The sequence below is a fragment of the Natrix helvetica genome (assembly GCF_964273705.1).
Source record: "Natrix helvetica genome assembly, chromosome: 1".
Taxonomy (NCBI): Eukaryota; Metazoa; Chordata; class Lepidosauria; order Squamata; family Natricidae; genus Natrix; species Natrix helvetica.
In genome coordinates, this window is record NC_138548.1 from 59725922 (window position 1) to 59741717 (window position 15796).

Consider the following 15796-nt stretch of genomic DNA (forward strand, 5'->3'; position numbering starts at 1 on the left):
TTATGTTATGTCTGTCTATTAATGTGTTTGGAAACAAACCCCAATTTTCACTTGTTGCAGCAAACTTTTCTGGCCTTGCAAATTATATTTTGCTGTAAATTACTGGCACTGTTTCTGTTGATAGTCTTCATAATCAAACATTTGTAAGCAGACTGTCTCTTCAATCTGTTCAGTTGATGCACTTTACCTGATCTTTCATTAAAGTAATCAAAACACTTGCTGTGCTGCATCTAATGAATGTTGCATGTATGATTAAGTACTTTCATTCATATTGCAAGTTTGATTTAATGTAAACTGCCTTTCAGCCAGCCATTAGCTTAGCTCCTGTGTGAATTCGATTAATTGGCTGAATTCTTCCAGATGTCCATTAAGTATTACAGGAATTTCTATGTGAAAACAGCAGGGACTGTCTAGCAAAAAACTAAACAATCATAGCTTATATTACTGCCATGACTTACAAAAAGCTGGATTCATTTTCATTAATAAAACATCTGTACTCCTGCACAGTTATGCATCAAGATTCATTTATTTTATGTGTATGCCTCTTATGATGACCATAAATGATTTGTTAAACAGGAACCCAGTAGCTCTACAATACAGCACACCGACCAAAAAGCATTTAAAATAAAATCAGGGTAAATAGATAGGTTTGTACATAAGAATACTATCAGAAAAAAATATTTGCACAAGGCTAATGCAGCTTAAACATGCTTCTCCTATTGCTTAGGCCTCCATCACTCATCTTTTTATTTGAACTTTAAGTAGGCCATTCTCAGTCTTTCCATCCATCAACAAGACCTAGGGAGGTTGCAATGGCACCTTTAGAAAATATCATTTCATATAATTACATTGGACTTACACATACACAAACACACTTATTTACCAAATTTATATAGCTTCTCCGTCTCGCATAAGGTTGACTCTGGAAGGTGTACAATAAAGCCAACTACTAAAACAGAATATAAAAACTAGTTCACACAATTATATAATTAACACGAGTAAAAAGCAAGGTTGCAAGAGGATTAATGAAGATGTTATACGGTGGGTGTGCAACTAGTGTGCAGGCTTTCTGCTGCCAGGGGATCCACAACGTGTGTGTGTGTCTGTCTGTCTGTCTGTCTGTCTGTCTATCTGTCTGTAATTGGCTAGACCTCATATTTTAATGTGCACCAACATTTAACTTATTGGTTTCAATTATCCCTAACAAAAAACATTTGAGTCTTATTTCTCACCATTGGTTCTGTGCTCTTAAATGGGATCTTTTTTTTTGTACTTCTGAAACAAGAAAGTGCCTCAGTATAGTTAAATTGAAACACCACAGAGGTGTTTTTCTCTTGTAGATATCAAGAGGAATCATGTTCCCATAGCTACCTGAGTTATCAGGTAGACACGGCATTTAACTAATTACTTTTCAGATGTTTTTGTCCACGTTTATCTTTAGCTAATTCCATTCTGTAATTTTAACTTTTTAGAAAAGAAGTAAAATTCATTAAAGCCTAAACAACCATTCTAGAATTAAAGAAGACAGATTTTATCACTTCAGTTGTTTCCTAGTATCTTAGCACTTTTGCAATTATTTATTTGAAAAAAACAGCAGGAAAGAGAAGCTTCGGGAAGGATAGAACTGCAGGTTTTAGTCTGATTTCCCATAATTTTTCTTGGCTGTTGCACTTCAGATGGAAAAGTCAGAGAGTAGTGCATCTTCCTAAATCTATTGACTTGAGAACTTCAAGGCCCAGAATCCCTTAGTTCATCATTCAAATTCTTTGAAGAAGTCAACAAGATAGCTGTCTGGTTGTAGGAAAGGAACAAATTCAGATAAGAAAATAACTCTGTTCAGAGTAGGAGCCACTGCTGCTGCTGCTGCAAATAGACTTTCTATCTTGCAAATGAAGACTTTAAGAAATGTAGAGCCAGTAAGATTTTGTAACTAAAACAGTTGAAGAATAATAAACAGCTCTGGGTTATTACCAAGGTTCTTAGGAAGAACACAAGAACAGACCTCAGACCTATCTAGAATAGCCCCTTATAATGTCTCTCATTGGGATGTGGTGATGGTCATCAACTTGGACAGCTTTGGATTCATGGTCAATCATGGCTCTGAGTCTGAAGGGCATTATGAGATGGGAGTCTGGCTCTGGGTATGCAAGAAAGGTCATCTGCTTCATTTGTGGGCTTCTCACAAAAGTATCTTGAGGGCTGTCGTGTGAAACAGGAAGCTAGATTAGATGAGCCTTGGACCTGGTCCAGCAGGGCTACTGTTATGTTCTTAAATCCCCATAAGAAAGCATAGTTTTTGGATCAGTTAAGGGTTTGGTCACAGGAACAAAGAACATGCCTTGCTCGATCTTTGCTCTGATATATTCTTGTGTCCTTATTTGTCCTAAAGAGACAATAGACCAGTGGTGGGTTTCAAATTTTTTTGGAACCTACTCTGTGGGTGTGGCCTCCTTTGTGGGAGTGGCTTGCCGGCCATGTGACCTGGTGGGAGTGGCTTGGCAGTCATGTGACCAGGTGGGCATGGCTAACTTGGAAAATGTGGTGAAACTCACTTAACGATGCTCTTGCTTAGCAACCAAAATTTTGGGCTCAATTGTGGTCATAAGTTCTTTTTCTTTCTTTCTTTCATCTCTCTCTCCCACTTTCTTTTTTTCTTTTTCTTTTTCTCTCTCTCTCTGGCTCTTTCTCTCTCTCTCCCTCTCTGTCTCCCTCTGTCATTTTCTCTGGGTGTCTATCTGTCTGTCTCTCTCTCTGTATCTCTGTCTCTCTCTCCTCCTTCCCCCATCTCTGTCACTCTGTGTGTGTGTGTCTGTCTGTCTCTCACTCACTCTGTGTGTGTGTGTGTGTCTGTCTCTGTCTCTCCCTCTGTCTCTCTCCCCTCCCTTCCTCTCTCTCTGTCACTCTGTGTATGTGGGTGTGTCTGTCTCTCACTCATTCACTTAATCACTCACTCTGTGTGTGTCTTTCTATCTTTCTCTCCCTCCCTCCCCCTCTCTGTCTCTCTGTGTGTGTGTGTGTGTGTGTCTGTCAGTCTCTCTGATTCCCTCCCTCACTCCCTCTCTCTGTCTGTCTGTCTGTCTCACTCACACACACACACTGTGGTCACCTTGTTGAGTGTTCCAATCACATTTGAAACACTCAACAACTGGCTTGCATTTATGGTATTTTGCAGCATTCTGCAGTCATAGGACCAAAATATATGCTTTTAACCATATATTTTGGTCCTATGACTGCAGAATGCTGCAAAATACCATAAATGCAGGCCAGTTGTTGAGTGTTTCAAATGTGATTGGAACACTCAACAAGGTGACCACAGTGTGTGTGTGTGTGTGAGTGAGACAGACAGACAGAGAGAGAGAGGAACAGAGAGGGAGTGAGAGAGGGAATCAGAGAGAGACTGACAGAGTCTGACAGAATCAGAGAGGTACTTTTAACTACCTGGCAGCGGTGTTTTTCCTTGGGGGGCTCCTCAGAACATCCTAAGACTTCGGAGGGAAGCCTCCAGCCCGGAGCAGGAGCAAAGCCCCTTTTCCAACTGGCCTTTCCTCGCTTGGAGGGCTTTGGAGGGAAGCTTCTGCATAAGCCCGGCCGAGTGACAACAAGTTCCCACCGTTACGAAGCCTCGGAGGCTGTAATTTTCTGAGCTGTGCGCGCCCGCCTGTTTTCCACGGCGTGGAGCAGCAGCGAGGTTTGTGTGGCCGGCAATCACTCCAAATGCCATCCGGGAAGACGAGGAACGTGAGGGGGGACCGTTGACGGCCTCCGCAATCATCGCTCGCCTCGCAGAGCCTCGCTGCTGCTCCACGCCGTGGAAAACAGGCACGCGCGCACAGCTCAGAAAATTACAGCCTCCGAGACTTCGTAATGGCGGGAACTTGTTGTCACTCGGCCGGGCTTATGCAGAAGCTTCCCTGCGAAGCGTTCTGAGCCTCGGAGGCTGTAATTTTCTGAGCTGTGCGCGCGCGCCTGTTTTCCACGGCGTGGAGCAGCAGCGAGGCTCTGCGAGGCGAGCGATGATTGCGGAGGCCGTCAACGGTCCCCCCTCGCGTTCCTCGTCTTCCCGGATGGCATCCTGAGTCATTGCCGGCCTCGCAGAGCCTCGCTGCTGCTCCACGCCATGGAAAACAGGCGCGCGCGCACAGCTCAGAAAATTACAGCCTCCGAGACTTCGTAACGGCGGGAACTTGTTGTCACTCGGCCGGGCTTATGCAGAAGCTTCCCTCCAAAGCGTTCTGAGCCTCGGAGGCTGTAATTTTCTGAGCTGTGCGCGCGCGCCTGTTTTCCACGGCGTGGAGCAGCAGCGAGGCTCTGCGAGGCGAGCGATGATTGCGGAGGCCGTCAACAGTCCCCCCTCGCGTTCCTCGTCTTCCCGGATGGCATCCTGAGTCATTGCCGGCCTCGCAGAGCCTCGCTGCTGCTCCACGCCATGGAAAACAGGCGCGCGCGCACAGCTCAGAAAATTACAGCCTCCGAGACTTCGTAACGGCGGGCACTTGTTGTCACTCGGCCGGGCTTATGCAGAAGCTTCCCTCCAAAGCGTTCTGAGCCTCGGAGGCTGTAATTTTCTGAGCTGTGCGCGCGCGCCTGTTTTCCACGGCGTGGAGCAGCAGCGAGGCTCTGCGAGGCGAGCGATGATTGCGGAGGCCGTCAACGGTCCCCCCTCGCGTTCCTCGTCTTCCCGGATGGCATCCTGAGTCATTGCCGGCCTCGCAGAGCCTCGCTGCTGCTCCACGCCATGGAAAACAGGCGCGCGCGCACAGCTCAGAAAATTACAGCCTCCGAGACTTCGTAACGGCGGGAACTTGTTGTCACTCGGCCGGGCTTATGCAGAAGCTTCCCTCCAAAGCGTTCTGAGCCTCGGAGGCTGTAATTTTCTGAGCTGTGCGCGCGCGCCTGTTTTCCACGGCGTGGAGCAGCAGCGAGGCTCTGCGAGGCGAGCGATGATTGCGGAGGCCGTCAACGGTCCCCCCTCGCGTTCCTCGTCTTCCCGGATGGCATCCTGAGTCATTGCCGGCCTCGCAGAGCCTCGCTGCTGCTCCACGCCGTGGAAAACAGGCGCGCGCGCACAGCTCAGAAAATTACAGCCTCCGAGACTTCGTAATGGCGGGAACTTGTTGTCACTCACCCGGGCTTCTGCAGAAGCTTCCCTCCGAAGCCCTCCAAGCGAGGAAAGGCCAGTTGGGAAACGGGCCAGAAGACAAGGAACAGCAGTGGCGGCGGGGAGTCAGCCCCGATGCAAAAAAAACGCCAAGGGGGCGGGGCCGGAAATTACTTCCGGGTTCATTCTTCAACCGGTTCGCACGATCCGGTGCGATCCGGTAGAAACCCACCACTGCAATAGACCCTATTCTTATATATGTTGTTGCTATAAATATATTCCCACTTGCAATGTGTGGCTGTGAAAGTTGGACCATAAGAAAGGCTGAGTGCCAAAGAATTGAGGCCTTTGAACTATGATGCTGGAGAAGACCCCTGTGAGTCCCTTGGACTGCAAGGCAATCAAACTAGTCAGTCCTAGGGGAGATCAACCCTGACTGCTCTTTAGAAGGCCAGATCCTCAAAATGAAACTCAAAATACTTTGGCCACCTAATGAGAAGGAAGGACTCACTGGAGAAGAGCCTAATGCTGGGAATGATTGAGGGCAAAAGAAGAACGGGACGACAGAGAATGAGGTGGCTGGATGGAGTCACCGAATCAGCTGGGGTGAGCTTAAATGGACTCCAGAGGATGGTAGGAGACAGGAAGACCTACAGTAACATGACACTATTGAGACAGGAAGGAAAAAAGAGATTTCTTCCTCTTTAGAACATATGAGCATGAATTTCTCCTGGGACAGTAAAAATGTTTGAAATGTTGCAATTTTACCATTCTGTGTCTCGTACCCTGACCTGTATACTAACAAAGGAACCTGTTGAGGCAGGTCATGCTCTACAACAGTGTTTCTTAAAATGTAGACGTACAAATAGACACCCAACACTCTCTCAGGAGTTGCAAAATCAAAATTATTTAGCAGCCTATGTTGAAAAATAATGCAACATTTAAATCCCATTAAACAATTTGAGAAATTATAGCAGCAGCAAATGCATCAATGTTACGTTTTAATCCAGTAAATAGTGATTAAATATTACCCATACAAACATGACCTTGTTTGAGATCCTCCATGATTTTTAAAAAGTGGGAAGGGGTGTTGAGAGAGGAAAAACCTGAAGAAATACTTGCTCTAGAAAAACACCTTCTGCTGAGACAGAGTTTTGCTACTCAGCCATATGAGGGATAAGCTTAAAAGATCTGACATGCCATTTTTTTAAAACCACAGATGCCAAACCATTTATGCTCTTGACCTGTAGTTTAAGGTTTTGCTAAGTGTGGTCTCATTGACAATATCCTAAATGGATATTTTAGTATTGAGAGGCAACAATTAATGTGTTTTTTGAGTCTCCTGATGTTCAAAAAATTGCCCCCAAGTGCCAGTAAACATACAAATTACTTCACACAAGAGAAAAATTACCCTACTTAATGTTGAACTGCTTTAATGTACTAATACTTCTGAAAATCCCTATTGATTCCTATGGGATGAATCAATATTTATTGGTTAAGCAGCTATCTCCAATTCACCATATGGCCTAGCACAGTGGTCGGCAAGCCGTGGCTCGCGAGCCACATGCGGCTCTTTACACACTTTAATGTGGCTCTTCTGTGTGCCAGGCGCCCGCTCCCCTCCCTCCTCTCGGGCACTTCAAAACAAGCGCCTCTTTCCCTTTTTTCTTTTCGACCCACAATGATTAGGGAGGATCCTGAAGTCGGGCAGGGACGAGAAGCAAGGAGGCAGAAAAAGAAACGGAGACTAAGGAGCTTCCCCCCCCCCCCCGCCTCCTCTCAGCAAAAATCTAACCGGGGAGCCGGGCGGGCAGTAGCAAATTAGCCGATCACTCCAGCTCCCTGATAAGATTTTTGCGGGGGGGGGGGAGAAGCTCCTTGGCCTCCATCTCTTTTTCTCCCTCCTCGCTTCCTGGGGCTCCACCAATGGGGGAGCAAGGCCCGCCCAGCGCCAGACTTTGGGCTAACACAGAGGTCTGCAAAGTTGGCTGTTTTAAGACTGGTGGACTTCAATTCTCAGAATTCTGGGAGTTGAAGTCCACCAGTCTTAAGAGCCAATTTTGCAGATCCCTGCCTGGGCTAATATGATTGATGCCCTTGGTGGACTTCAACTCTCAGAATTCTGGGAGTTGAAGTCCACCAGTCTTCAAGCTGTCAGGTTTGAAGACCCTGGGGTTTTTTTTCTAAAGGGTTAGGGGTGCAAGGGTCTTGCAACTTGACAGCTTTAAGACTTGCATGCTTCAATGCCAGAGTTCCTGAGCCAACATGACTGGAGGAGGAATTCTGGGAGTTGAAGTCCACAAGTCTTAAAGCTGTCAGGTTTGAAGACCCCTGGGGTTTTTTTTCTAAAGGGTTAGGGGTGCAAGGGTCTTGTAACTTGACAGCTTTAAGACTTGCGTGCTTCAAATGCCAGAGTTTATTGAAACTAAAAACAGTGTACCATCCTATGTATTTTCGGTTTTAAAAATGTGGCTCTCAAAATAAATTTCAATCGTGGTTTTGGCAAGATTTGGCTCAGTTGAAAAAAAAGGTTGCCCACCACTGGCCTAGCATGATATTGTGCAAAACATTTTAAAAATATTTTCGTCAGTTCCCATTAAGAACATATCACAGGGAGATAAGTGCCTGTTGTTTTTGTTCAAGATTTATATTCAAGGCTTCCCAGTATAACTTTCAGTTGCTTTAGACATTAACTAAAATGAGTATTATGATATATTTTTCCAGATACTGTCAGCAGTGAGCCTTGAAACTCTAAGTCTTCAGTCAAGGCAGAATAAAATGAGCCAAATAAAGAGCACATTGAAAAGTTGGGGTGTGTGTATGTGAGAGGGAAGGAAACAGTATAATAAGGAATCAAAAAGCATCAAGTGGCAAGATTAATGATAAGAAAGATAAGATGTAACAAATCTGTCTTCCCGGTAATCTGTAAATTGATGTCTAGGGTGGCCATATCTGGGCTGCAGAACTCTAGATGACCAGAAAGTGTCAGCAGAGAGTAACAGAAAGCTCTTTATATAATATCTATAGCTCAGAATTGATAACTTTAAATGTAATAGTAAACCAGGATTCGTATCAATGGTTTAATAAACAAGCAAAGTTAACACGGTTTGTTTGACCAATTGATGGCTAATGTCCCCAATATCGGTGGAAATCAAGTCCCACCTTAGCCGTAAAAAGCTAACTGGGTGACCTTGGGCCAGTTATTCTCTCTCAGCTCAGCTCACCTCACAGGGTGGTTGTGTTGGGGAGAATAAGGGGAGGGAGATAGGTGGATATCTTCACTGCCTTGAATTATTTGTAAACATAATAAAGGTGGAGTACAAATAAACAATAAATAGAATGGGAATTACAATACCTGATAGAACATCTCTGCTTATGTACTGTATTTCTAGGTGTTCATAATATAATGTGGGTGTTGTCTGTGTAGGTGAGAGAGAATCTGTTTTGTTGGCTTCACTGTGGGCATTTGCGACTGTGCTTGTGTTATCCTTTTTAATGGCTTTTGATGTCTGTATTTTGCCTCTTTTTGTGGGAGACAGTTAAAGGGCATTTCCCCTGTGAGAGGAAAGTTCACTTCCCCAGTGGGTTTATGGGAAGATTTGTTTGGGGAGTTCTATGGGTTTTTCTGAAGGGAAGGCAAGCCTTTCCTGAGCTAAACTATTTTGCCTTTTGTGAAATGGGAAATTGCTTGTGTTTTTCTGGAAACAAACCTGTGATTTGGCATTTAGAGGTCAGATCTCTATCGCTTTCCGTCCAGGGAGGGTTTACATGTGAACAGAAGAGTGTTGCCATGGTGATTAAAGAATGAGCAGAGCCTGAAGAAGGAGCCTTTTTCAGCAGCCCTTGCCTTCTTCTGTGGACTGGCAAGAAGTTTGGGATGACATTAGGAATAAGCCAATATGCCAGCCAAATATATATATATATATATGTTATTTAAACCAAGCAGAATTTTAAAATCCATTCTGAGCTGTGGTTTCATAACATAGTTTTAACAAAACAAAAGAAAGCATGATTTGCTTCCTGAGATATAGCCAAACATTCAATCGAATTACAATTAGGCAAAACAAGTTCCAATTTAGCATTATCTACAAACAAGGCAAGACAGTAGAAACGTACGTGGAAACGTAGGAGTAGTCAAAGTAGTTAAATTTTCCCTACCTAGATATCATAAAATCATATTCTCTTCTATTAAAACACTGAAATATCCCACTGCCTAATCCCTTCCATGTGGACATTGATCAATTGAGGACCATACTTTTGCTACAATTGTTTGCCAACTATTAATCCATCTGATAGTGGAATCATCCCTCCTACATTGTTCAAAAACCTTCCAAGAAGAAGGTTATGGTCTGCTTTATCAAATGCTTTGCTGAAGTCTAAGTTCAGTACATCTATACAGAAGTGGGTTCCTACTGGTTCGGACCAGTACAGCCAAGTATGTAGTAACTTGGCCAGGCATGTGCCCGAACCGGTTTTGGGCAGTGCCATAGGCACCACCATCTTGTTTTTTTTTGCTTCTGCACATGTGCAGAAGCAATTTTTTTACTTCTGTGCATGTGCGCATGCACTCGAAGTGCATCCCTGAGCGAACCGGCAGTAAAAAAAAAAAGCTGGAACCCACCGCTGCCTCTATAGCATTCCTTTGGTCTACCAATTTAGTCATATTGTTACAGAAAGCAATAGGATGTCTCTAGAGTGATCCCTTTTTAAGAAATCCATGTTGGCTTTTGTTGGTCACCCTGTTCATTTCTAAGTATTTGAAAGCCCACTGCTTAATTCCCTTTTCTAGGATTTTCTGAAGTTTTGATGTCACGTTGATTGTTTCCTGGATCTCCTTTGCCTCCCCCTTTCAAATATTGGATCAATCTTGGTTTTTCTGCAGTCTTCTGGGAACTTCTCCTGGGCTTCATGAGTTCTCTAAAACTTTAGTCACTAGTTTTGAAATGGCATCGACCAGTTCCTTTAATTCCTGAAATGTTATCCATCTGGTCCAATACACTTGAATTCATTAAGAGCAAATAGGTAACCCCTCACCAATTCTTTATCTATTTTGATCTATATTTCACAAGGCAGACTGCTATTCCTTTTCTGAAATGGCGGGGTATAATATAGGGATTAAGCAGGGGTGGGATTGAAAATTTTTAGCAACCAGTTCTCTGCCCGGTTGCTGGGTGGCCATGGGCGTGGCCTACTTGGCCTCCTGCACCACAGCAGGGGGGGGGACTTTGCACCCTCCCCAGGCTCCGGAGGCTTTCCTCAAGCCTCCAGGAGGGTGAAAATGGCTTCCTATAGGCTCCAGAGGCCCTCCAGAGGCCAAAAACAGGCCCATTTCTGGACTTCTGAAACTTCCGGGAGGTCCGTTTTTCACCCTCCTTATGCTCCGGAGGCTTTTCTCGAGCCTCAGGGAGGGCAAAAACAGCCTCCCCCAGGCTTTGGAGGGCCTCTGGAGACTGGAAACGGGCCGTTTCTGGACTTCTGGGAGGCCCATTTTTTGCCCTCCCAGAGCCTCCGCGCGGACTCTGCACTTACCTGGCATGATGAATGGGCCGCATGTTGACACCTGGAAGGGGAGGGGCATGGTGGGCAGGGCCAACTAGTCCTTCCAATTACCAGTTTGGTGAACCAGATGTAAAATTAGTATCCAGTTTGCCCAAACTGGTCCGAAACGGCTGAATTAGCTTCATATTCTTGGTCTGGTCACATTGGTAATTACCATGATATTCCAATAATATGAGACATGCTGATTAGCAAAGTTCCATGTTATTTCCATTGAACTATAAAAATCTTTCTTTAAAAATTGAAAAAAAAAACTATAAACAAAGAAGCAAATATTAATTGAAAAAACAAATGACATGTTTATCCTAAAATACCATTCCATTTGAAATTAGGTATTTTAGTGACTACCATCAGCTTTTAAAATAGTAGGCTTTTTAAAATATGTTTTGAAACACAGATGTTGGTACTGAAAATGTATTTCTATATGAAAAGAAAAAAGTAAATCAAAAATATATAATATAGTATTGTATACCGTATCAAACTATCATGAGCCATTGTATTCACTTAAATGAAAAGTATTTTTTTTCAGAATTCTTTGTTTTGTTTTTTAACATAAAAATGCCCACAATGAATGTTTAAAAATATGTCAAACCAGGCAAGGTAAGCCACAGGTAATTTGAAATTTATAACAGTTTTCTGTTTTACTGAAAGCAAAGGTACATAAATCACAACTTCTTTTGAAGCCTGAGGTACTGAAAAATTAAATCACAGGCCTTGTTATTGATGTTTTTTCTAGCACAAATGTTTTGAAATCCCTGCCTTTCATATGTCCCTGAGAAATAAAAAGAATTGTGTGATGAATCATTTGAACTATTAATTCCTTTAACAGATTCATATCCAACACTTTCTTTCGTTATTATATTGGTCGCTATTTGTCCTCTAAACAACCTTTCCTAGACGCTGATTTTTGGTCCCATCTCACAGCCTCAGCAGTGATCCTTTTTCATACAGAATTGTAATGTGGAGGAAGGAGGGGTGTCACAAAGTGTGTAAATTAATTCCAGCAAGGCCTATGCCATGATTTCTTTAGAGTTTAAGCAACTTCAGACTTCTTACCTCTATTGTTTAGAAGACTGACAGAAAGGAAAGATTCATTCACCGATCCACTATAAAGGAGCCCATTCTCTCATTTATACTAATTCCAGAGGTGGTATTCAGCAGGTTCTGACCAGTTCTGGAGAACCGGTAGCAGAAATTTTGAGTAGTTCAGCGAATCAGTAAATACACCCATGACTGCCCCTATCTATTCTCTGCCTCCCAAGTCCCAGCTGTTCGGGAGGAAATGGGGATTTTGCAGTAACCTTCCTCTGGAGTGGGGAGGAACGGAGATTTTACAGTATCCTTCCCCTGCCATACCCACTAAGCCACACCATGCCCACCAAGCCACGCCCACAGAACCGGTAGTAAATTCTTTTGAATCCCACCACTAATTCCCTTCTCCTGCTCATGCCATATGAGCTATCCCAGGAGTTTTGAGTTAAGTGAACATGTTTCTTTTCTTCACATCCTGGGCAATACGAGGAAAGCTTGGGCAAGGACCGTGTTTACTTATTATTTGTTAATTTTTGTAGACCCATCTTAACTCACAAGGGCTCAAAGCAACAACAAAATTAAGCAATCCAAATAAATTAAAACAATAATTAAAACATCCACAATTAAATCATATTTTAAGTATGACAATAAATGCAGGAGCAAAACACAGTATATCCTAAATTATTCCCCCAACACTCTTCAAAACAGTTGTTTTGATGATTTCTAGAAAGCTAAATAGAAGGGACTAGTCTCACTTCTGGAAAAAAATTGTTGCACAAAATTTGATCCATCATCGACAACAACAAAATGTTCCCAGACCTCAAACCACTTCATTCCTCAAAAGCAGGAAACCACACAAATTCTTCCAGAAATCATTTATCAGGCAGGCTGATTTCAGTAGGAAAAGATGGTCCTTGAAGATACTAGGTAACAATCCTAATTAGGGATATATAGATTATAGGTTATAACCAGTGGTGAAATTCAATTTTTTTTACTACCGGTTCTGTGGGCATGGCTTGGTGGGTGTTGCAGGGGAAGGATGCTGCAAAATCTCCATTCCCACTCCACTCTGGGGCCAGCCAGAGGTGGCATTTGCCAGTTCTCTGGACTACTCAAAATTTCTGGTACCAGTTCTCCAGAACCTGCTGAATTTCACCCTTGGTGAAATCTTTTGATGGTCAATGAAGGACCTGTAATAGTGATTTGTCATTGTGGGTCATACCTGCCCACAAATGAACCTACATGTTCTGCACCAACTGCTGTTTCCAAATGGTCCATGTAAAATACATTAAAGCAATCCAGCATATTGTGATAAGGCATTGACTATCACTATAAGGCCATTCTATTTCCAATTAGGGCTACAACAGTGACATCCATCAAAATAAGGCAAATGACCTCTGAGCATAGTTTCTACTTGCCCACCAAGCAATAACCATGAGCCCAGAATAGCCCTCTATTCCTTGCACTTTAGTCCAGAGTCAATGCTGGGGCTAGGAAAAAACTTCTATGTAGAAGCAATATCACCAGCAGAATGACTGCACCCTGTTTCATCATTCCAGACTTCAACAGCCACACCAAACTGGTCAGAAACATTCACAACAATATTAGATCAGCCTGGGATCAACTAGAGAGACATAGCTGAGTAGAATCAGCATACTGGTGATACCTTAACTGAACTACGTCTCTCAGGTACTTCATAAGCACATTAAAGAGAAGTATAGAAAGGACAAAACCCTGAAATCGCACATGTGGTAATTGTGCTCAGGTTGACCACTCATCTGCCACAACACGATCTGCAACCATTTCCTCAGAAAGGTTCAGAACTACTGTAAAATAGTGCTTCCAACGCTCAATCTCCACGAGTAGTTCAGAAGACCATCATGATACTAAATACACCAAGAAATCTACTAGGATCAGGAGAAACGCATCATCCTTGGTTCTGACACAGAATATTTGACCAGAGTGACAAATGCTATTTTCATTTAACACCTAGGACTGAACTGTAACTGAAAAGGATTTGCATATTTTCTTCTAGATAGCTCAAAAAAGTCATATGGGAAACTTTAAAAAACTACCTTTATTATAATTTTCCCGCAGCATAAAAAAGGATAGCAATGAGGTCAGTTGAACTGAATCTTGGAGATTTCTGTGCCTTTGCATTTATCCAGAAACTTATGCCATCTGCTGTGGGGGAGGGAAAACTAGGTTGAATGATGTAGGGAATGTTGAATTAATCTGTGCATTAATTTCTGACAAGCTACTGGAATTTATTCTTGCTTCACAATCCCAGATTACCTTAGATGAAGTTGATTATATTCAGACATTTCAGGTGGCCTTGGAAGTCAGCTAGGGTTAGGAACAGTAGATCCCTCACTAACCCAATGCTCATGGAGAACAATGGAGATATAAAGCTGCAGGTGTTGTAGGCTAGGTATAATTCCCCAAATGAACTGAAAGTTTGTGGTGGCCATTGTCAGCATAGATGAAAATTCAGCTGGCTGCTTGCTTAGTTTACATGTGCATATAATGGAAGGGCCACAACCTTGTATTTCATCTTAGATAGCACATCAACTTCAGCCAATATGGGCCTTTTCTCAACTGCAAAGTACTAATGTTGGAGAGGAGTTGATAACCAGTGAATACATAATTATTGAATTGATCCAAAAGTGCAATCAGCTATCCCACCAAAAACATTATGGTTATCATAAAATTATTCTTAACTAGGAAAAAAATAACTTTACTTCAAAAACCATCAATTCATTTAAACTCATTTCTTCAGAAAGACGAGAGCTTATTAAATTGTAAATCCACTTCTTATAAAGCAGCATGCTAGCTGGGGAATTCTGGAAGTTGAAGTCAATACATCTTACAATTGCCAAGTTTGAAAAACACTAAGGGTTTGTGAAAAATACAGTATGCTTGGAATATCTAATATATAATTTAAGAAATTAATAAATTCTCAATTCTTTTCATGGTTCTTAACTAGGACATACATAAAGGTCTTACAATGTGGCCAAAAGAGATTTCAAAACAATCTTGATGCAATCTTTTTGACAGATCTTGGCCAATGCCTCTTGGTAATAAGACTTGTGCTTTATGTACGTAATAAATAGATGAAAATGATGCCTGCATTAAAAAAAGATCTTGTAACAGAACAGAAAAGAATAACAGAATTGTAAGGGGCTTTGTAGGTCAGGAGTGTCAAATTCGCATTGTCATGGCGTCATCACATGTTGTATCAGGACTTTCCCCTTTGCTAAACAGGGTATGGGCATGGCCAGTGCATGACTCATCCAGCCCACAGGCCGTGAGTTTGACAGCCCTGTTGTAGGTCATCTACTCCAACTCCTCACTCAAGCAGGATACCCTACACCATTTCTGACATATGGCAGTTCAGTCTCTTCTTGAAAACTTTCAGTGATGAAGCTCTCACAACTTCTGTATGCAAGTTGCTCCATTGGTTGATTGTTCTCACTGGAACAGCTTGCCTTCAGAAGTTGTGAGAGCCTTAATTCTCCTATGTAATCATATCTTAATTGATAATGCTATAGGTCAGTAATGGTGAACCTTTTAGGCACTGAGTGCTCAAACTGGAAGGCGCGCATGCACGCGCACACACATGTGCTGGAAACCAGAACACCAGCTGGCCGGCGGGAGGTAGGGCATCTCAACACTGACAGCTCTGCAAGAGGCACAATCTTTTTCTTCCAGGAGTTTCTCTTTCATCGTTTGTGGGGAACCTTCTGATTCCCATCAAATGATGGTGAGAAACACCGCAGAGAAACATGGTGAAGCTGATCTGGGGTGACAGCGCACTTGCCCACAGAGAGGGCTCTGCGTGCCACCTCTGGCATGCATGCCATAGGTTTTCCATCATAGCTATAGGTCAAATAAGTAATACACTTAATTACATAATTGTTTTTGACTATTCATTGAATTATTCATTATACAACTTGTGTGCCCATCAATGTTTCCTCTAAGGTTTTCAACTGCCGCGCGAATTATTTCTATTGCCACAGGCTCCGGAAGCTGGGGAGGTCCTTTGCAGGCGGCTAGAACTGGCCGCCCGCAAAGGACCTCCCCGGACTTGTTTTGATGAGCACGGGGTGA